Raw genomic sequence first — 23,127 nt, forward strand, 5'->3', positions numbered from 1 at the left:
GGCTAGGCAGGTGTGAGGCTGCCTGGCTGCCTTTGGATGCCTCCCTACAGCCTCAGAGGCCAGCCTGCAGCCTGCACATTCAGTACAGCTGTGCTCCCATGCCTGTCCTTCTGTCCTTTTCACATCCCCGAAGAAGTCTGACAAACCTAGGTGCACCAGACATGACTTCCACAATGGTCTTTTGAGGTTGGCGCCTCTAAAATGCTAGCAGGCTGAGTGAGTGAGTCAGTCTCTCCAGGTCTCACTCCTGGTGCTGCATTAGGGATATTCTATGCAGGCGCCTTATGTTTTCAAAACAAATGGCCAGGGAAGGGCAGCTGATTTCTACAAATGACCTTGTTGTTATGGGGAAGGGAGCACCCAAAGGGCAAAACATACCTTTCCCTGGGTGTCTTAAAAAGCCTTGTACAGACGTTGTCAAGTATGTAGGACCAAACAGGGGTTTACTCACTGGAAAGTGGCTTTCAAAGGCGACTGCCTACTCCCTCCAGCCTAAAGGGGAAGTTGGAAGGACAGGGGGAAAGAAAAGGAGGAAACAAGTGTATAGAGTGCCTTTGTGCATCTCAGTTAGTGTACACTCGAGCCCTGACCAGATTACAAAATCGTAATCTGACCAGCTTGTAAAATGGTGCAAGACGCTCTATAGTTATATTATTGTTATCATTATTAATGTAGCTCAGCGGGTTAAGGGCCTGGGGCGCGCCTCTGGGTGCAGCCTGTTGGTGAAAGGATCAGAAGCTGACAGGGCTGACTCATGCTTTTATCATCTTATGGCAGATGGCATGAGTTTTCTGAGCTCTAGGCAGGGGCGCAACTTGACCAGCACTTCGGGGAGGGGGGGCTAAGACTCCCAGCCAGGGCTGGCCCTAGCACTGGTCGCACACGGCGCAACGGTCTTTTTGGGCACCCCTCCCCCATTTCCTCCTTTTCCATGAATACCCTCACTAGCACTTGCCTACAATGCACTTCATCTCTCTGTAGCACTTGTCTGACAAACAATTAATTTTTTTACAGTGCTTCCTGTAGTTTACTCACAGTCAGTTCTGTGGTATAGGGTTCACGTTCTTTGTAGCAGGCAGATTAACCATCTGCGCTGTGAGCGATGCAAAAGTGTGATAGCAGCGTGAGAGGAGTGACTGCAGGGTAAGTGAGGTGACCATATGAATTTGGGTGCGGATACAAGCGCAGAGTGGGACAAATTAATGTATGGTTAGTGATGGGCTTGTTTGAGTGAGATTGCAGCATGAGCAGTGAGGGGGACAGTTAGTGAAGTGTCCTATGACTGCAGGGTGACTGCTGGGTGAACAGCGCGAGTGCATTGTGAGTGCAGAGTAATCGGTGTGCTCATGTGACCACAGGGTAAGTGGAGGGAGGACGGTGTGAGTTCATGGCGAGTGGCATAAGTGCTGTGTGTTCATTGTGAGTGCAAGGTAAATGGTGTGGGTGCATGGTGATAAGTGTGAGTACATTGTGATCGCTGTGAGTGTAGGATGAGTGTGAAAGTGAAGGGCAAGAATGAGGAGTGCGTTGTCTGAATGCAGGGTGCATTCACAGACATTTCAAGTAACTCAGCATGTTATTGAGGGCAGATATAGGGTTTCAAATATAAGTTCAACTATTGCTATTATGGCATTATTCCGGGACGGGCTGGACTGGCCATAGCGGGCACCGTGCGTTTTCTCAGTGGGCCAGAGGATGGGCCGATGGGGGCCAGTTTTGAACAGGTGGCGCCATTTTTGGTACAGGGGGGCGGTTTAGCAGCAGACCTGCAAAATTGCCCCCCTGTACCAAAAGCAGCTGCAGTGTTTTCCACGGTGGAGGATATGAATATTGTGCTCATCCCGTAACAAACTTTCAGTCTTATGATTAGGGTTGACAGCTCATTATTTTGATGTCCCAGACATTACAAGAATAAGCAGTCACCTAAAGCCTATTTTCAGCACTTATCTGTGCATACTTGGAACAGCAAATACAAATAAAAAATAATTTTTAATTGTGTTCAGGGGCTGCCTGAATGATCCATGACTGATAATAAAAGGGAACAAAGACAGAAAAGTCACATTACAAATGAATACATATGATTTTATTTATAACCATATGTCGCGTCCAAACCTGGCCTTTGCAGGCTCTTTAGACAACAAATGGCTGGTATATTTCTTTTGGTAACCCTACTTTCTATTCCTTTTCATGAAATACATTCTCACAATACTGCAGTGAAAGTAAAATACATTATATAAGGATTAAGCAGAATGGGAGTCGGGCGTGGCTTGGACGCCGATCGGGATGGCGGCGTGAGCTCGCAGCTCCGCGCGGAATCCCGCTAATTCTCCTGTTTTCGGAACCCTAGGCGACCCGGAGACGTCGCTCCTGCCCTCTGAAGTGTAAGGGGACAGCTGGGCACAATCGGCGAGTCGCTGGGGGACTGCTGGCCCCGAGGAGACCGAGTTGAAGAGGCGGCCGAGGTGTTGCCGAGGGTGCGAAGAAAATGGCGGCGAAGGGGTCGGACGGCCCCGAACTTCAGCCCTGAGCCAAGTTGTCGCCGGCTGGCAAGAGATCCTGCAAGATCCTGGGCGAGAGTCCCTCCCCGGAGCTTGACCAAGAACAACGGCTGAACCGGCGTTTGGATGCCATACTTGATGCGATCACCTCGACTAAGGAAGCCTTGCACCAAGACATTGCCCAAGTGGCCACGGGCCTGGGGCTGCTACGCGCGGATCACGCGAAGCTGGCGGACAGGGTCAAGGACCATGACCAACTGTTGCTGGACCTGAAGCCCTCGGTGGTGACCGCGGAGCACAGGATCACGGACATATTGGCCCGGCTGGACTCGCTGGAGCGGAGGGCGGAGGATGCGGAAGGCCGCAATAGGCGGAACAACGTGCGGGTCGTAGGCCTGCCGGAACGGATTGAGGGGGAGGATGCGGTGGCCTATATGGAGAACTGGTTCCGCACTGTGGTAGCGCCGGAGGGGCTTACTCCTTTTTTCACTCTGGAGCGAGCACACCGGGTACCTGCTCGCCCGCCGGGGCTTGGCCGCCCCCCCCGACCGATGGTGGTGCGGCTCCTCCACTACAAGGACCGGGATCTCCTCATCCAGCGGGCCAGGATGTCGGGCCCCTATGAGGTGGAGAACAGTAAGGTTACGATTTTCCCGGACTACACTCAAGCGGTCCAGAAGAACAGGGCATTGTTCCTAGCGGTGAAGAAGGAGCTCAGGGAGGAAGGCATCCAGTACTCCTTGCTCTACCCGGCTAAGCTGCGGATCATAATGGATGGCTCTACGCACTTTTTCCAGACTCCGGATGAAGTTTGGCAATGGCTGGAGTCGTATAGAGCGGGGACGGACAGATCGCATAAAAGCAGGCGAGACCAACCCAAGCAGCCCCGGGTGAGGCAATCGCAACGTATCAGATCCTGCAACAGGCGCCAGCGGGAGAAACGGGAGGCTCAAATGGCGGCGGAGAAGAGGGATGCACTCGCAGCGACGGCGGCCATTACAGGGTCGCAACAGAACAGTGAACGGGCAGAAACGGACTCGGGAGGGGAAGGCAGCAGGACGGGAGAGGAACTCTCAGAGGCGGAAAGCTCGAAGGGGGCGATAGTGACCCCACAGACGTCGGATGGTATCTTCTGCGGCTGAGTTTGGACTGGGGCTAGATCGAGACTTCATGGTAGGGTGGTATCCTGTTGATGGAGGGCGGGATGCCGGGTGGGAGGGCTGTGTGCTTAGGAGGGGATGAAGGCGCGGGGCGCGGGCTCCGCTAGCTGGGGTCGGCGGTGACTCACCCCCCTTGGGCCCTTAAGGCCGACTGTGGTGGAGACCACAGGGTAAGAGTGCGAGAAGTTGGTTCAAGGTTTGGATGGGGGCGGCCATTGGGTTCGTGTGCTCTGTCCTGGGGAGTGGGGTTTGGGGAGTTTTTCTGTTCTGGGTATGTTCGGGGGGGCAACTGCATTGGGGGGGCTATGAACCTTCGTTATTTGAATCGGACTGTACGAAGCTGGAATGGGGACATTACCTAATTTGAAATGCCTGACGTGGAATGTCCGGGGGCTGCGAACTATGGTGAAACGTCACAAAGTCCATGCATATCTAGTACGCAGGGGGGTTCAGATTGCTATGCTCCAGGAGACTCATCTCACCAAAAAAGAGTGCGCGGCCTTGCAGAAAAGATGGCGGGCCAGGTGTTCGGCACCACTTACTCAGCGTATGCCAGGGGGGTGTTGATCTGGGTGAGGGCGGGGATACCCTTTCAAGTGCTGAATCAAGTCGTAGATCCGGATGGAAGGTTTGTGGCGGTGGAGGGGAGGTTGTATGGACGGGATGTGGTTTTCTGCTGTGTGTATGCGCCGAACACTGATCAAGCTCGATACTTTGATAGCCTCTCGGGGTCCTTGGCCTCTTTCTTGGCGGGCCCGATAGTGTTAGGGGGGGACTTCAATTCGATCACGGATGTGGCTCTGGATAGGTTCCATCCCCCCCTGGTGGACTCCCCGGTGCGCAGGTTGGCCGCGCACAGGAAGGACTGGCAGGATAGATGGGGGTTGCTGGATGTCTGGAGGGAGCGGCACAGGGAAGCCAGGGATTATTCCTTTTACTCTGCTCTCCATGATCTGCATGTCAGGATTGATTCGGTGCTCTGCGGTGGATCCCTAGCCCCATTGATTTCCCATGCGGAGTACCTGGCTAGGACTATCTCAGATCATAACCCCCTATTGGTGCACATTCAGTGGCAGCGAGAGCGCTCAGTGATACCAACATGGCGGCTTCGGCCGGAGACGCTTGAGGATTCTGTGTTCAGCGACGCGGTTAGGCAAGGCATTGATAGCTATTTCGGAGTGAATGAGGGCACAGCCACGAGTAGGTCCACTGAATGGGATGCAATGAAAGTGGTGGTGAGAGGGGTGTGTTTGGGTAGGTTTTCGAATGCTCGCACGACTGTGTTGAACGAACTCATGAAAGCGGAAGAAACTTTGAGGGACTTGGAGCGCCGCAGGCCGGCTAGGCCAGATTTACAGACCCAGTTATTGGAAGCGAAGGAGGTGGTTGCCACCGAGACGGAACGTTTAAGGTGCTATGACTACAGGCAGTATATCATCAGGGCACATGCGGAAAGGGACAAGGTGGGCACCCTCTTGGCCAGACTAGCTAACCCGGAACTTAGGGGTTGCCCGATCCTCAGCATTAGCACTGCGCAGGGAGAGATGGTGTACTCCCAGGCAGCGGTATTGGAACGTTTTAGGGGGTATTATGAGGAATTATACCAGAGTCAGCTGGGTGTGGGGGTTCAGGACATTGCAGAATACCTGGGGGAGAGGCAGCTTCCGGTCCTGGACGAGGAGGACGCGAGGGAGCTGGGTAGCCCGATCACGCTCACAGAAATACGGGTGGCCATCAAACATATGGCCCGCAATAAAACGCCCGGGGTGGACGGACTGCCGATTGAATTTTATCAACGGTATGTGGACAGCTTGGCTCCCAGGCTGCTGGTGGTGTATACGGAAGCTTTCGAGGCTGGGGCATTGCCTGGGTCCATGCGGGAGGCCTTGATTGTACCGCTCCTAAAGCCTGGCCGGGATGCCGCGGATGTGAGGTCCTATCGCCCGCTATCCATGCTGACAGTGGATTATAAGATTCTGAGCCGAATCCTAGCCACCAGGCTGGCCCCACATATGACGGGCCTGGTACACAGGGACCAGGCCGGGTTTATACCCACGAGGAGCACGGCGCTAAACATTCGCCGCCTAGTGGGAATAATGGACGCCATCTTGGACGGGGAGGGAGCCCCGGCGGTCCTGTCCGTAGACATCGAGAAGGCTTTTGATAGCTTGGAATGGCCGTTCCTGGATGGAGTCTTAGAGAGGTTTGGCATGGGCGAGGGGTTCCGCAGGTGGACGAAGGTCTTATATGCCTCGGCGACGGCGAGAGTGCGTTTGGGCGGCCTGGTATCTGCGGCGTACCCGGTGGGTAGGGGCACGCGACAGGGATGTTCTCTGTCCCCCCTATTGTTTGCTCTGGTGATGGAACCTTTGGCGGTCCATGCGAGGTCGGGGGACAGGTACGCGGGGATAGCCAGCGGCGGGCAGTGGCACTATATATCGCTATATGCGGATGACTTGCTCCTGTACCTCGCTGACACCTCGCGGGCATTGGTAGGAGCGATGGACCTGTTGTCGGAGTTCGGCCGGCTGTCGGGCCTTAAGGTCAATTGGGCGAAGACTTGTGTGTTTCCGCTGCGAGCGGGATCGCCAGACCCTGGCGGCGAATTGGGCGTGGTGTGGGAGCCATCTTGTTTCACCTATCTGGGAGTTCGCATCTACCACGCAACTGCGGACTTATTGGAGGGCAATATTGGTCGCTGTGTCCGGGCACTGAGGGGTAGCTTGTCTTTCTGGTCGACCCTCCCGCTGACGGTTCTGGGTAGGATTGCACTTTTGAAAATGGTGGCGCTCCCCCGCTTCCTCTATTATTTCCGAACGCTGCCTGTCTGGATTCCCCAGGGGGTCTTTAGAGACCTGAGGTCAATGGTTATTGGCTTCCTATGGGGGCACGGCCGCCGTAGAGTGGCCCTGAGCACGCTACTTCGCCCCAAGATAGAAGGGGGCATGGCTGTGCCCGACCTCGAGCTGTATTATCTAGCAGCGCAACTGCAGGTCCTTACACAGAACGTAGCTAGGGTGTTTCGGGGTCCAGAGGAGGACCGGGATAGGGGGATACAACGCCACGTGCTGTCCTATATCATCATGCAACAGAGGCTCGAGTTGCGAGCCCTCACCATGGAGGAGCGGACGCTCCGGCTGTGCTGGCAGAGGAGCCTTCGGAGAGCGAAGGCGTCGCGGCCTTATGCACCGGAGATCCCGATCGGCATGCTGACGGCCCTGCCGCACGGAGGAGATTGGTCCCCGTTGCTGGATTGGGAAGAGGCGGGACTGCAGGTAGTAGGCGACTTATACATAGACGGGGTTTTGGCACCGTTCGAAGTGCTCCGGGACCAGTTCGGGCTGCCCGATGGGGGGTTCCTTCTACACGCGGCGGTGGTGGCGGCCATACAGAAGCACTGGAAGGGAGGGCTCATGGAACCAACAACAACTGTGGCGTGTCAATATGTGGTGATGGCGGCAGGTACGTTCAAAGCTGTGACGTGCCTCCATAATAGGATGCTGAATGAGGGACTGGAACCGCTCCAAGGGCTCAAGGCTAAATGGGAGGAGAGCGTGGGCCGGCCCATACCGGATACGGCATGGGGTCACATCCTGCGGCGCACGTGGAAGGGCACGAGAAATGCGCGCTTTCAGCAAGTACATTTCTATGTGCTTCATAGGGCTTATTTAACTCCTGAGAAATTGCAGCGGTACTTCCAGGTGCCGGATGCCCGATGCCCACGGTGTTCGTCTCTGGGAGCGGACATGGATCATTTGTTTTGGGGGTGCTCACACTTGGGGACCTACTGGACGGAGGTAGGGGGGCTCCTGAACGAAGTGACTGACAGGGAGGTGGACTTCGATATGGCGGCGTGCCTGCTGCTCTGGTTCCCGCACACCAAGCACACCAAGGTGACGAGCAAGTTCATTGACCTGGGTCTGATATTGGCGCAGAGGGAAATATCGTGGCACTGGAAGTCCAGGGGGGGACCCTCACTGCGTAGATGGAAGAATGAATTGCTGCGGTGGTCTGACTGCGAGAGTGTGCTCCGGATGAAGCAGGCTGTGAAGATGGGGAATGAGAAAGCATTGGATGCGGCGCGTGCATGGGAGTTAGTGGTGCAAGCCTTGCGTGATTCTTTGGTAGAGGATGAGGATGGTGAGAACTAAGCCGGTGGACACCGCGGGGCGAACACAAAAGTATTGTATCTCGCACTGTAGTGGATCCATCCAACTCGACAGGACGAGGCATACACCTTAGCAGTTGCCAGGGGGGGGGGGCCTTGGGGGGTCTGGTTAATGGGAGTTTGGGGTGGGTCGGAAGCCATTAGATGGTAGCCCGTCTGGGCACATTGAATCTACTAGGATGGTGGGTACTGTATGGAGTGTGGAATGGCTGGGGGGAGCGGCCAGGAGTGACAGAACCATAGCGCCTAGGGCAGGTCCAGACATGGGCGGTACCTCTGATTTTCACTGGGATGGCTGACGGGAGCGATGTTGTGGGTGGGGGGGTAAAAGCAGATACGTAAAACGACATTTCAACCATGGTCCCTATGGGACGTACACCGTGATGTTCTCCTATTGAATGAAGTGATATGCCGCCCGGCCTCCGGGATGCGGGCTGAATGGCTGTGTACGAATAGGATTTATTATTGAACGGGGGGATGTCACGAGTGAACTGGCTGACTAATTGTATCCTGTGGTTTATAACTCTGCAATAAAAATATATTTAAAAAAAAAAAATGAGCAGAATGGGAGTCCAGGGGGTACTGGAACCAGAAAAAAAAGCCTTGTTACCCAGTTTACAAAGGCATGCAAATATGCAAATGGTGTTTAAAGACCTGTGAAAAACTCGGGCGGAGATAAGACTCCAGACACCGCCCAGCCGAGCCCACAACAGCTCGAGCTGCAGCAGCCCGGGCTGAGACACACAACGGGGTGGCTGAAGCCCATTCAGCCCTATGGGCGATGCGCGGCGGGCTGTAGGAGAACATTCAATAAGTAAGCGCCTAGAAACCGCTCACGTTGGCGAGTTCCCTCAACAAATGGATTTCTCTCTCTTCACTGTAATATGGAAGCTCACGGCCCAGATGCAAGGGGAACCCCCTGCCTTCCTCTCCGTCTCTTCCTCATCCTCACTGTTTATACTGTGTCACTTTGGAAAAAGGCATGTGGGCCAAGACGGGGTTTTCTGGGCGCTGTGCTCAGCTCCTGGTCCCTGCCCAGTGCCCAGTGCAGTCCAACTTGTGTATATAAATACAAGAGGCAGCAGCACCAACACAAACATTTGTGTGTCAGAAACAGAGAGCGCGTCTGTTTGCTAAATACAGGGACTTTGGCAGGCGCAGGCACCACAACAAGGACTCGCTGTTCCTGGGTCTGGCGGAAAAAGATAAAACAGGAGAATGACCGCAGCCGCCAGAGACATACTCGAAGCGATGGGTAGCTCAGTGGCATATTGTACCTGCTGTGGAGTTCTTAAGTGCTGCACCCTCCTGCAGGGGCGTAGCGATCGTCGGTGCAGCAGGTGCAGTGGTACCGGGGCCCAGAGCCCTGAAGGGCCAATTAAACCCTGGCAATGCTGTATTTTACTACCCAAAACCAAAGGGGATGATGGACGGAGTGTTGAACATTGCAAGCACTCACCCCCAGTCAACTGATCTGGGTTTAACCCATCATAATTCTTTAGCTCACTCCACCACCCCAGTTCAGACATTTGTCACCCCGAGTGGGATGGGTATGCTCAGACATGAGTCCCATGCTCTCCATGTCAAGCTATCCTGGCTGATAAGGGCTGAATGCCCAAAACTGGTCCTAGGGTGCTTGTTCCCAGTCCAGAGAGGACCTGGCTTGGCAGTTTGGGCTGACTGTTCCCATTGGGCTCAGGGTCAAGACTGATTTGCATATGTCTGGGTCCAAACTGGAATAGCATGGTGAGCAAAAAAACGATGGATTTATGCCCAGATCTCTGTACTGGGGTGAATGTATGACATTGTTCTGCATTCTGTCCATCATTGTTCTTTTTGTATTTTACTACCCAACAGCAGTCAAAGGGGCTATTTTCCTGGTTTGCACCAGCGCCTGCGGCGTCCTTGCTACGCCACTGACTCCCGGTCACTGGTTCCCTTCCAGGGAAGAGGGTGACTCATACGTTAATCCTTCTGGGATCCGAATGATGAATATTTATTAGGGCAGCTTGGCCTACAGGACCGGTTCATGGGCAAGGCACTACAGGTGAGTGCCTAGGGCGCTACCGGATGGGGGCGGTATATTGATTCTACAATCATGAAATATTGGACAATTACCAGGGGCTGGGGTGGCATGACCTAATGTGATAGAAATCCTTAAAGCGGCTCTGCTAGATGAGTGTGAGTTTTCACCACTGGCCAATGACTCTAGAAGGGCTGAGGCAGGGTCAGGCAGGGTCAGGCAAAGTCAATTGCGGGTCAGGCTGATTCCGTTATCTGTGCATCCTGTTGGGAGAGACTTAGGGTCTGAAGCTGGGTCTGGTGGCTTAGCGGTCTAATGCATCCACTGTAGGAGCCTGTGTTTGACCTTATGGTTACAGGTTCAAATCCCAGCAGGGCCACTCAGCCTTTTATCCATCTGAGGTTGATAAAATGAGTACCATTGAGGTGGGTAACAATAAACATAGGTTATTCAGCACCAAGATGCCTCCGGGTGAACGTGCGCTTTACATATACACGTTATAACAAATATGAGGGTCATTCGTTTTCACGTGCAAACTCCTGTTTGCACTTGAAATGCAATTTCAATTTGGCGGTATTTACTCACGTGTTAAATCACATGTACTATTTGACCATGTGCAAATTGTGTACCCTGCGCTGTTTGTCCACAGGTCTGTGGCAGGCAGAACCTGGCAAGAAATTTGATGGCAAATAGCATTAAATTCCGACTTGGGCACCCTCAAACCTGCTCGCTGTTAGATGGTTCAAGTCTGTCTGTGGTAATTCCAACTAGCAAAGCTTGGACAACAAACCATCAGGGGGTAACATCCCTCGGAAGAGGTGTGGAGGGACCATCCTGAGCAGAAGGTAACCCCTACACTAGACAAGCAGTGAACTTCCCCTACCCGCCTCTGTTTGTGGCCCGAAGGCAGACCCATCGCCTTTCCTAGCAGGAGAGAGATGGAAGCTAAATATACAAGACACCTCTGTCCCCAAGCCCACCAAAGAAGACACCAGGGTACCACCAGGACCATCTTCAAATAAAGCCACGGTCTTACCACAGGCGATGGAAGTGGCGCCTTTTCATCGGCAAGGCAGAAGACTGTTTTTGATACTTCCAGGTTTCAAAGAAATACCCACAGGACGAGTTCAGGCCCATTCTAGATCTCAAGATAGTAGATGCATGGATAAAACAAAAATAGATTCAGATAGCCAATACTGCAACAACAGATCTGCAGCTTCATCAGGCGCACTCATCTGATTGGCTGATCTGAAGGATGCTCCCACATCCCAATTGCAAAAAACCATGAGAGTACCTGCCCTCTATATCATAAAGAGACCATTACCAATATGGAGTCCGCTCCGCACCTCTTTCCCAAGCGCGTGGTGGGGTACCATTCCACAGGACCACGTCTTTGTAAGTCCCAGGGATTCCAGTGGACCATCATCTCCTGGTGGTGCTGCGCTTCTCTCATGGCTCCTTGTCTGGCGTTCATTAATGCATTTGCAGTGATAAGAAGCCACCCAGGCCACACACCAGAGGAGGGCGCTGCAGACAGAGAAGGAGCATGCAATGGGATGGCTACGTCTCCCAGCAACGCCAACCCTGTGCTTGTGCGCGAACCACTAGCCGAAGACTCCCCTTCCAGTGGCCTCGAACTCTGCTCTCATCCCGACTGCCTGCCCATCCTCATGACATATAAAAGAGCTGCTGATGCTGACTTCAGATGAACACCCTTCCAGTAACATTCTACACCCATAAGAGTTTACTATGAAGAGAGACCACCATCTGTCCAACGGATATTTCACCTTCTTCTGAAAACTCAGTTCCCAACAGCTTCTCAAATATCTCCACGGTGCCTTGAATTTTCGCTGTGCCAAATTCTTTCCTCAACTTTTAACAGAGTTGAGAAAATCAGTGGACACAGTTCAAGGGAGTTGGGAAGACAAGTTCAGACTGTCCGGGCATCACAGCAATCCCTGCCATGGTGGTGTCCTTCAAAGAACATCAGGAAGGGGCAACCATTCCACCAGGAACTAACCTACAGCCCATTGTTTAAGATTAAGGCTCCCAGTTTTATGGGATTTATTTTTTGAACATTTCCGTCCTTGTTAACCCATATTTATTTTTTAGTTATCTTATTGGTACTTATCCATATTTATTCTGTGTTTTGAGAACCGAAAAGGTGATAACTCGTATATTTCCACATTTAGTTAACGGATAAACGTATACTCAAACTTTGATGCCTGTCAGGTTTTAGCACATTCCACAGTCAAAAGATAATAAAATAATACACCCACATGTAAAAACGTAGCATAACAGCACAAGTACATGTTGAGATATGCAGTAATTTAGGCAAATCTCATTCAGCTTTCTAACTTCCCATGACTTCCCATGCTGACAATATGTACAGCTAGTGGCCTGAAATTAATTAAGCTCGGCTTGGAGAGTCGCTCAAAAGAAGCCAAATTATCTGTATTTTTTCTCCTTTAAAAATAAATTCATGTCGAGAAAAGGGGGTGCTCCCGCTGGACCAACGGACGGCCACAATTGTGGCTATCCCTAAGCCCGGTAAACCCCCAGAGGAATGCTCATCCTACCGCCCTATCTCTCTGCTTAATGCGGAAAGTAAAATCTTAGCAAAACTCCTGGCTAACCGTCTAATGCCACACCTGTCCGGCCTTATCCACCCGGACCAGTCAGGATTCATGCCCCACAGAAACACCGCGCTCAACCTTAGAAGGGTACACGGGGTACTGGCGAGGGCGGATTGCATTGGCGATAGTGCAGCTATACTGGCTTTGGACGCGAAGATGGCCTTTGACTTGGTGGAGTGGGCCTACCTCTTTGAAGTCCTTTCACACATGGGATTTTGCCCAAACTTCATCTCGTGGATAAAGTTACTTTACACAGCGCCAGTGGCACACGTGGTGGCGAACGGCCACAAATCACGCACGTTTCCGCTTGGCCGTGGCACCCGGCAGGGCTGCCCTCTTTCCCCCCTGCTCTTTGCACTCACCCTAGAACCTCTGGCTATTCGCATCAGAACTACCCCCCTACTCAAGGGGATTCAATGGAGGGAGGGGTGGGAGGACCGCATATCTCTCTATGCAGACGACATGCTGGTGTACCTAACAGATCCCGAGCAAGGCGTACCAGCTCTTTTGCATCTCTGTAACGGCCACGGTGAAGTTTCAGGCTACACCATCAACTGGAACAAGTCAGAGTTATATGTGCTGACAGGGGACCCCCCAACACTTGGTCCGGACTGCCCCCTACGGCTGGCCGGTTCCTCATTTAAATATTTAGGCATCCACATCACGAGAGACCCTTCCGAATATATGAGGCTTAACCTCTTACCGCCACTGGATCGTCTCAAACAAGACGCAGGCTTCTGGGCGGGGTTGCCGTTAACGATGCTGGGGAGAGCTGCTTTGTTTAAAATGAAGTCCCTACCCCGCTTCCTATACATCCTGGACAACACTCCATTCCCGGTGACAACGGGATACTGCAGGAAGGTTGCAGCAGTAGTCTCCGGATTGTTATGGGGCAATCGCCCTGCGCGCATAGCCCAAGCCAAACTCTGCAGAAGCTGGTACGAGGGTGGCATTGCACTCCCGAACTTGCATCTATATTATTGGGCAGCACAACTCAGGCCCATTACCCAGTGGCTACATGCACCGCAATCCGACCCGGCGTTCCAGGCAGACAGGGCTCAGTTAGGCGCCAATACCATACTAGCCCCACTTTATGATCGGAGGAAGCTTAGACCACTTGTGGGCCCCACCAGGCTCACTGTAGCCACTTGGCATGCAGCCACTGCTGCACTGGGATGGAAAGGCACGCTCACTAAACTCACTCCACTCTGGGACACGCGTGCCCTGGGCAATCTTCGGTTCAGTAAGGGGTTCTCCCGATGGGACACCATCGGAATTTCCACGGTGGGGGATATGTGGGAGCGAGGGAATGTCATCACCTTCGCCCGTTTGAAAGAGATTTATGATCTGGGACCACACGAGACATACCGGTATGTACAAATCCGCCACGCCTTACTCTCGGCCATCCCGGCTGGTTCGACTCTTCCTGAGTCCTCCCCGCTGGAGGATCGCCTCCTGACAGACTATATGGTAGAGAGGGCGACCTCCCTCACATACCGGAAGCTCCTTAATAACTCTCCAGATCCGCTGATGTCCCTCAAGGGAAAATGGGAGCAAGAGGTGGGCGCGCTTGACGAGCATGAGTGGAATGAGGCACTGGCTTCCCCTAAGGAAGCGGGCATATCGGCCAGGATGAGGCTAGTTCAGCTCAAAATTCTCCATAGAACATACTACACTAGAACACTGTTACACCGCATACACCGAACCCCAGACCCCTTTTGCTTGCGTGGCTGCGGGGAGGAGGGCACCTTCTTCCATACATTCTGGGATTGCCCACGCATACACAACTATTGGCGTCAGGTCCTGCGTACTATATCTCAGGTGCTGGAGGTCTCGGTGCTACCGGAGCCACGACGGTGCCTCCTCAATGTATGGGAACCAACAGACTTGTCCCGGTACGGCCGTCTTTGGGTGACACTGGGAATGATGGTAGCAAAGCGAGACATTGGGCAGCGTTGGGGGGTGGCGGACCTCCCGACATCATCACAATGGTGCACAAACATGGACAGAACGATGGTTACAGAAAGGGCGGTATACCTCAGCCGGGCTTGTCCTGGCAAGTGGAACAAGGTCTGGTCCCCGTGGAACACCTACCGGGGTGACATCTGCGACCCGCTGCCAGAGGATGACCCAATGGACTCGGATGAGGATGATGGGTTGGAGTGAGGGTGGTTGGCTGTGGGAGGGGGTCCTTCAGGAGGGATTGGGGGAGGCGATGTTTTCTTTACGCCCTACGTTAATTCCAGGATGAAAATGGCTTTGTCTTATCCCAGGTGTACTCTCGCATCTATCTAGCAATGTACGTAATCATTGATCGCACTGTGATTTCCCGATGTTCAACTGTTCTTTTAGTTAGTTCCAAAAATAGAAAATGAGAACCTCATCAACCCTGTATGGAACATTTGCTTTCGTCCTTCACTACTTCCTCCGACGACCCTTACTGATATGACTTCTTCAACATTTGCACTGTATGTACTTAAGGTTATCGTTCCAATGTGGCACTCAAGATTAGCGGCCGGCCCTTCGGGGTTGTAGGCGACATGCTGTGTAAAGATGTGAAGGTATAATAAAGGTTTTCCAAATAAATAAATAAATAAATAAATAAATAAATTCAGACAGGAAACACATTTTCTGTCTATATTTATCTAGTAAAAATCAGTAAAAACGTATAACAGGGAGCCCTATTTAAGATACATTCCTCACAGGTGTGGTCGTATGAGCACAGGGCCTCAGTAATAATTATAATATCTTACCAACCTACTGGAGCTAATGGTGGTGGATATAGTTGTGAAGTCTCTTCTACCTTCTGTAATATCAAAAGCAAGACAAGCTAAGACAAACAATAGCGCCCGGGCACACTCTGTGTTGGTCAAGAGTCTTATTACTAGAAGTGCAGAGTCTCTGATGACGAAAGAGGCAGAACCCTGGTTGACCAGAGTTGGTCAAGATTTCAAACGGAAGAGATGTTCAGAATGACATGCTGAGAACCACTTGTAGAGAAGAAGCACTTAGACCATATCTCCTTTACTTAGCTATGTCTTCATCTGTATTAGCTAAAGGTACTTCTTGCCGGTACCACAGCTGATAGGAAGTGTCCTTCCCCGGTTTCCTTTTCCACAGTAGCAGCGATTAAAGATTTATAGTAGTGTGTTAAACAAGTTATTACTGATACCTTTCATTAGATGGCTAGTATACTTTATGGTTACAGTTTCATATTAACATTTTATTATTTAGTAGGAGAACCTAAATTGTGAACGAACCGCCCCCGACCAAATTTAAGTGTGGACTATCAACTCCCTGATCACCCTCTTCCTACCTAAAATGTTGCATCAACTTATCATAATTTCAAGCATGAAGAGAGCCGATTGGTCAAATAAAAAAGTTAATAGTAGTTCGACATAGTCTGAAAAGCTCCAGGGTTGGTACACCCTAACTTGAATGCCCCTGATGCCCGGCAAGTAGACCAAAGCGGAAGAGCAGGTCCTCTGACAAATGGTTTAACCAGGAAACAGCTACATGCTGGAATTTGCCCCACATGTAGCATACATCTGTTGGAAGTCTTCAAGGCTGTTGTCAGAGGAGAGGAAATACCACTGACAAAAAATACTTACCTCTTCAAAGGCATTATTAAAGGCCCACACCAAGCAAAGGACGTCTTGAGAACCTTCTAAGAACTCTCCAATTCTGAGGAAGTGACAGATAACCTCTCCACATCTCTGCAACATGCTGGAGACCTCCTGAACTTCTTTGAAGCCAAAATCTCCAACATATCTGAGTTAAATGCCAGCAACCCAAGACGCTTACCCAACCATGACCAACAACCAGAACCATTCGATCACTGCAGACCACCTTAATCCTGTGATGATACCAAGGACAAAGGTCCAAGCCTTGCTACAGTGCGCTTCACCCCCTGTATTAAACTGACATTGCGTATAGATGGCCATCTGGGCTAATGCAGCACCTCTGGGTGGTTGGAGTCTGGAGGGCACGGGGCGGTGCCACAGTGGCACAGGACAGCCTCTGGATTTATGGGTGTTGATGTCACTGGTTGTGCCCCTACTGTACAGAGCAGAATGGGTATAGTGCAAATATGCAACTGTTTTCGGGGCACCGCTCCCATAATTTCCTTAGAGCCCCTACTCTGCAACATAAATGAGATGAGCACAGTTGTGGCGGGGGCAGCATACACCTACCAACAATTGACCAAAAATGTATTTACACGCGCCTCCAATCCATGTCCGCTGATACACTGCAACCACAGATCCCATGTGTCCTTAAATGTACAAGAAGGATTTTAAACCACACAGAACAGTATAAAAACACCTCTTTCTCAATAGTGCAACAAACCATGTAAGTGATGCAGCACCCTTCTCCTGTTTCTTTTACACACATGCAAAGAATATGCAAGGGCTGGTTGTGCCAAACATGTGTGCCATGCCACTGTGATCTCCACAAGTCACTGATGCGGGATTTGCAGAGCGGCTCATGCTCTAAATATGGGAGAGGATGTAGCCGTATGGCTAGAGCGGTCAACCTCGAAGCTGGGGAACCGGGTTCGAGTCTCTGCAACGACGCTCAACATCCTGTGATTCTGGGCAAATCACTTAATCCCCCCATGCCTAACAAAAATGAATGTGTCCTTCTGTAACTAAACTGGTGCTCATGTAAAGCGCTCTGATACCAGGGTCTAGTTCGCGCTGTATACAACAAAAAAAAAAAAAAAAGTTGTCATAAGCTCTGGCTGCTGGCGGGTTGTGTTGAAATCTTTTTAATGAATGCACTTAAATTTTCCCTCCCTCAAGTGAAGGGGTTTAGGGCCTCCAGCAGCATTGCCAGTGTGCCACAGGCCCTAGTGCAGAGGTCTTCAAAAACGACTTTACTCAGAGCCCTCCAAAGCAAAATGTGTTGAAGTCTGTCCCTCCCTCCAAAATGTTATGACAAGGCTTGAAGGAGCGGAAGGGGCGGGGCTGAGCGCAGGTGAAGGGGCCTATCAGATCATTTCATGGATACTTTTTTTATAGCTCATTAACCACAATAAATGTGAGATTCATGGAAGATCAGATGTATTGAACAAAAACAGGAATTGACCGAAAACTCTCCTCCCTGTAATTGGGATATAGTGAGCCCCTTGAGCCCCTCTGCCCCAGTGCAACTGCACCGGCTGCACTAAAGATTACAGCGGCCCTGAGTAGCGGCTATCTCCTCTTCCACCCCTTCCCCACCATGACTGATCATCACTCCAATCTTGAAAAAGCTCTCTGTCCCCACCCCTTTTTTCGGAGTTTGATACACCCCACGCTGGCACGAGGGCATTGGAGCACTTTTCATGAGCACCAGTTACATTACTCAAGGTCAGAGTAACTTGCAAGAAAGACAGGAATAGTTGTGATGCAGTGAGCCCCTCAGACTCCTAGTCCAGAGAGTTGCTGCATCTGCTTCACTAAAGAAAGCTACTGTCTTGTGAAGTGGGCTGTCTCCTCTGCCCTTTGTAAAAAAAATGGGCTGCCATCTTGCCCTTCCCCATCCCTGCCACCTCTTTGACCCTCAAAGTTGTTCTTCAATTTTCCACTTCCCTGTGGTCCAGAAGATCAGGCTCAGCATCTGAATGCTACTCTGCTGGCCTCCTTCCTGCACCCCCCCTTGACTCACCTTTTTAGAGGACCAAAAACAGACATACCTGAAAGGTTAAGGCTGGACTTGAGATGCTTCAGTCTGAAAGTAGGGGGGGGTGCTCCTGTACTGTGAAGCAGAGAACATGACAGAAAACTGAAGGAAGAAACCTTTGCATACTTAAAAGCAGGGCACAAGTCCTACAAAAGAAGTGTGGGGACGCTGACATCACAACAGGAAGTGACATCACGAAAGGTGGCTTGCACCATCAGACTCATTGCCTCCCATTGCTCACCCCTTAGATGCGATTGCATCAGAGAAGCCAGCGCATGAGCAGCGTTCTAAATGGGCACCGATCTCGCCCCAGAGAGGCCAAAGAGTGAATGTGTGGCTCCATTTGCTCCAGTTATCGGGTTCCCGGTAAAATAAGTGGGGGGCGCCGTCCACCCGCGTGGTACCCCGACTCGAGCCCTACTTAAAAGAAGTGTAAATGTGTGCTGTTGGTTAATCACCAAATATAAAGGCTGCTTGGAGCCAGTAAATGTTACAAAAAGGGGGGGGGGGGTTTAGCCAATTCAGTCACTGGGACCTGGGTGCTAAATGGTACATAGAGAAAGAGGGGTCACAGTACACATGATCAATTTCATAAAACACTCATTATATGCAATAGAATACACATACGTATGAGAGACACAATTAACATGCTGTTATTTAATCACAATGTGTTTTTTGAAATGTATATATTTATTTATTTATTTAATTTCTTGTAGAGCGCAGGAATCAATCCCGGAGGGGTATCTCCGCGCTTTGCCAGCTAAGACAGTTTATTAGGTAGAGCAGCCTGAGGTTTATGTGGTTTATGTGGGTGGGAATGCTTCTTGGAAAAGGAGGGTTTTTAGTGCCTTTCTGAAGGACAGGTGGTTTATGGTGGTTCTTAGGTCGGTGGGAAGGTTGTTCCAAAGGGCAGGACCAACAGCGGAGAAAGCACGGTCACCCTGTCTAGTCTTCTTTGTAATGGGGGGTTTTAACAGGGCTTGGTTGCAGGAGCGCAGGGACCTGCTAGGCTGGTACAGTTCAAGAGACTGGGATAGGTATTTGGGGCTTACTCCATACAGGCATTTGTGCACCGTACAACAGATCTTAAAGTGGATGCGCTGTCGTATGGGAAGCCAATGCAGTTCTTTCAGCAAGGGCTTGGAAGGAGTCCTGGCAGGTGCACCCATGACCAATCTGGCTGCCGTATTCTGGACCACCTGCAAACGGCCTACTGCATCCGTACTGGCTAATGTCAGCAGGCCGTTACAGTAGTCCAGGCAGCTGGTTACCAGGGCCTGTACAAGTGTCTTTCTGCATGTGGCAGGAAGGAAAGGAAAGACACGCCTGAGTAAACCAATGGTGTAAAAACACAGACCCGCGATGTAGTTAGTGTGTTCTTTCATGGTCAGTTTTTGGTCAAACTTCACTCCAAGATTTTTAACGTGTGTTTTGGGTACCGGTACTGGGCCAAGGTCGAGTGGCCACCAGTCAGGGGTCCAGAGGATATTTGCTTTGCCAAAGAGCAAGACCTCAGTCTTTGTTACATTGCACTGGAGGCAATTCCTCGCCATCCAGTGCGACACCGCTCTCATACCCTCAGCAAAATTCTCCTTGGTTTTAGGGTCAAGGGAGCTGAAAGGGTAGAGGAGCTGAGTGTCATCAGCGTAGGAAACCGGTATGAACCCGTATTTTCGCACAATCTCAGCAAGGGGGGCCACATAGACATTAAACAATGTAGGGCTAAGGCATGAGCCCTGTGGCACCCCCTTCATGAGCCCCCTTGAGATGGAACGAAAGGGGCCCAGGCTGGTAGATTGTGATCTCCCGGCGAGGAAACTCTCCAACCAAGATAGTGCTACGCCTCCGATTCCTACTCCCTGCAGCCGATTCAATAGGGTGTTATGAGACACGGTATCGAAGGCTGCGGACAGGTCCAACAGCACTAGAATCATAGAGCCCCCTCTGTCTTGTGACATTTTGATCTGATCTGTCACAGAGAGGAGGGCTGATTCAGTGCTGTGGTTGGGCCTGAACCCAGATTGGGATTGGTCCAGGCCCCCTGTCGCTTCGATGAAACTGGAGAGGGTGGTGTTGACGTGCTTCTCTGCCAGTTTGCTGATAAAGGGGAGGAGAGAAATCGGGCGAAGGTTGGAGAGTGTAGACCAGGGCATGGTGGAATTTTTGCGAATAGGGTTCACTACCGCTTCCTTCCAGGCAGATGGAAGTTGGCCTTTGGCAAAAGACAAATTAAGTAGGTTCTGAATATGAGGACCTAATATCTCGATTAGCGGAGGGATGAATTTAGCTGGTATCAAATCAGAGGGAGAACCAGATTTAGTATGATTAATGAGAGTAGTCAGGTCCTTAGTAGTAATTTTGGGGATGTCCAGAAGAGTTTCACCAGAAGTCAGTTGTGGAGTAGTTTCAGGGGCCTCAGTCCCCAGAGTGTCAGAGACTGTAGTGATTTTTTGATATATTGCTTCGATTTTTTCCTCAAAGAACTGAGATATATCATCACATAGTTCTTGGGTGAAGGTGTCTGGACTTTCACATACTTCAGGACTAGTGAAGGTTTGAACGATTTTAAATAACTCTCTAGTAGAGTTGCCTGCTTCTGCAATTTGAGTGGCCAGACTCATTTTCCTAGCTTTTTTGACATTTTTGTAGTAGGAGGACATAGCCTCCAGGTATATAATTTGCGATCATACGATTGCAATAGTGCCCCAGGAGTCAGAGGGGTGGGTAGGGGTGTTAAGTGAGAGAAAAGGGATGTGCAGAATAGATCATTTGTGCAAGAAAAATCAAAAGATAACAAAGCATAAAAAACACATCAATCCTCTACAGGAAGGCACGGGTAACCGCTGCATGAGGACTCCATTGGAACCGTTTTTATCAGCTTGAAGAATACAGAGACCGCGGCTGCGGCTCGACTTTCTGATGTGCGGCTAAAGCAAACCACAAAGACTCCATTGGAACCTCTTGTGTATTGGCTTAGAGAATACAGAGACCGCGGCTGCGGCTCGTCTTTTCTGACGTGCAGGCCAAAGTGAACCGCACGTACACAATAGTGATGACCGTGAATGCATCGACCGTAAGCCATCCCAACCCACTGGAGAATACACAGAGCTCCTTTTCAAATCATCTCTCGTTCTCCTCTTCCCATTTGGAGCCGGATGGCCCAACGCCCATGAATCAATTGCGCCGCCTCACTTCCTTGTCCTGATGAAGACCCCGCTCTAAGGTCCTACGTGTACCTAACCTGTTATTCGGGGGTCGAAACATCGACAGATACCACCTCGAACCAGCTTGCGCTCCCAACATTGGGAATATTAATATGTGTGCTGATAGCATGGTTGTCTGACATCTTATAGAGCATTGATTGCTTTAATGTTTGAACTGGCTCTTTGTTCTAAGCCAGATTGATGTGTTTTTTATGCTTTGTTATCTTTGAATTTTTCTTGCAAAAATTATCTATTCTGCACATCCCTTTTCTCTCACTTAACACCCCTACCCACCCCTGTAACTCCTGGGGCACTATTGCAATCGTATGATCGCTAATGGTATATACATTTCAAAAAGCACATTGTGATTAAATAACAGTGTGTTAATTGTGTCTCTCATACGTATGTGTGTTCTATTGCATATAATGAGTGTTTTATGAACTTGATAATGTGCACTGGGACCCCTCTTTCTCTATGTACTATGGGGCCAGTAAAGGCTTTAAATGAGAGTCACTCGGAGCTCCACAGAGACAAAGATTGACTCTTAAGAGGTATTGCATGGGTGTTCCCAGCTGAGCTCTGGAGTGCGGCCTTTTAAAGGACACATATAAATGTTTCTAGGTATAGACAGATTAGTCATTACTAGAATATATAGATATAAACAATGGCTTGCATATTCACTGTGCTTTCTGGGACCTCGCACTAGTATAGCTGTGCAAACAGGATTCAATTCACAATCAGGGCCGGACTGGGAACCCAAAGCAGCCCTGGCATTATTTTCGGACCAGCCCCTGGGGGGTGGGAGTAGGAGAGAGTGGGGTGGGCGAGGGGACAAGTATGAAGTCCTATTGCTTTTGTAACTGGGGGCCGATATTGCAACACTGCTGCAAAACAACCCAGCAGTAACAAAACTGGCCCTCACCCTTCCAGCCTTCCAGGGAAACACCTGATGCCCACTACGGTCAGTCCGGCCCTGGTCACACACAGACATCGCGATACCAAAGGGGATGATGGACGGAGCTGCCAAGCCATGTCATCACTGGACCGGAAACAAGGATCCTGGGACCGGTTTCGGGTTCATAACCCTCATCAGCCAGGCTATCTTGAATCCAGTGGCAAAGTGAGCAAGGGACATGGCTTGGCAGTTCGGGCTGGACTGTTCCCATGAAGCACAGGGTCAAGACTAATTTACATATGGCCATGTCTGAACTGGGGTGGTGGAGTGAGCTAAAGAATGATGATGGATTAAACCCAGATCAGTTGACTGGGGGTGAGTGTTTGATTTACTCAAACGCCCCGTCCATCATCCCCTTTGGTAACACACAGACATCAGCACAGGCCGTGTTACCCAACTGATGTTTCATAAAGGAAAAGCGCAAGTTTCCCATGGATTATTTTAACTTGTGTTTCTTTTTTAAGGTGTATGCACACTTTTGTATGGGAAAAGGGATTTCCTGTGTCTCCCCTTGATTCGTCTCCCCAAGATTCCCGAGGGGCACAGAAAGGCAGCACTCACACCAGCAAGTCCCCGGCAAGCCGTAGTTATAATGTGATCTTTCTTTCCTTTTCTGTTATTTCTCCATTATTTATCCATTTCAAACGTGCAAAGTGCAGAGTGCACACTTTTGTATATGCAGTTACCTGAAGGTGAATAAAATAACAAAATAGGTATTAAATACTTTTTTTTTTTTTTAGCTACATCCTTAAACCTGTGACCCCTCTCACTGACACTGTCCCAGGGCACTCATTACTACAGCTTCCTTGCTTGTTTATGC

This window comes from Lissotriton vulgaris, chromosome 9, assembly GCF_964263255.1.
Source record: "Lissotriton vulgaris chromosome 9, aLisVul1.2, whole genome shotgun sequence".
NCBI classification, from domain to species: Eukaryota; Metazoa; Chordata; class Amphibia; order Caudata; family Salamandridae; genus Lissotriton; species Lissotriton vulgaris.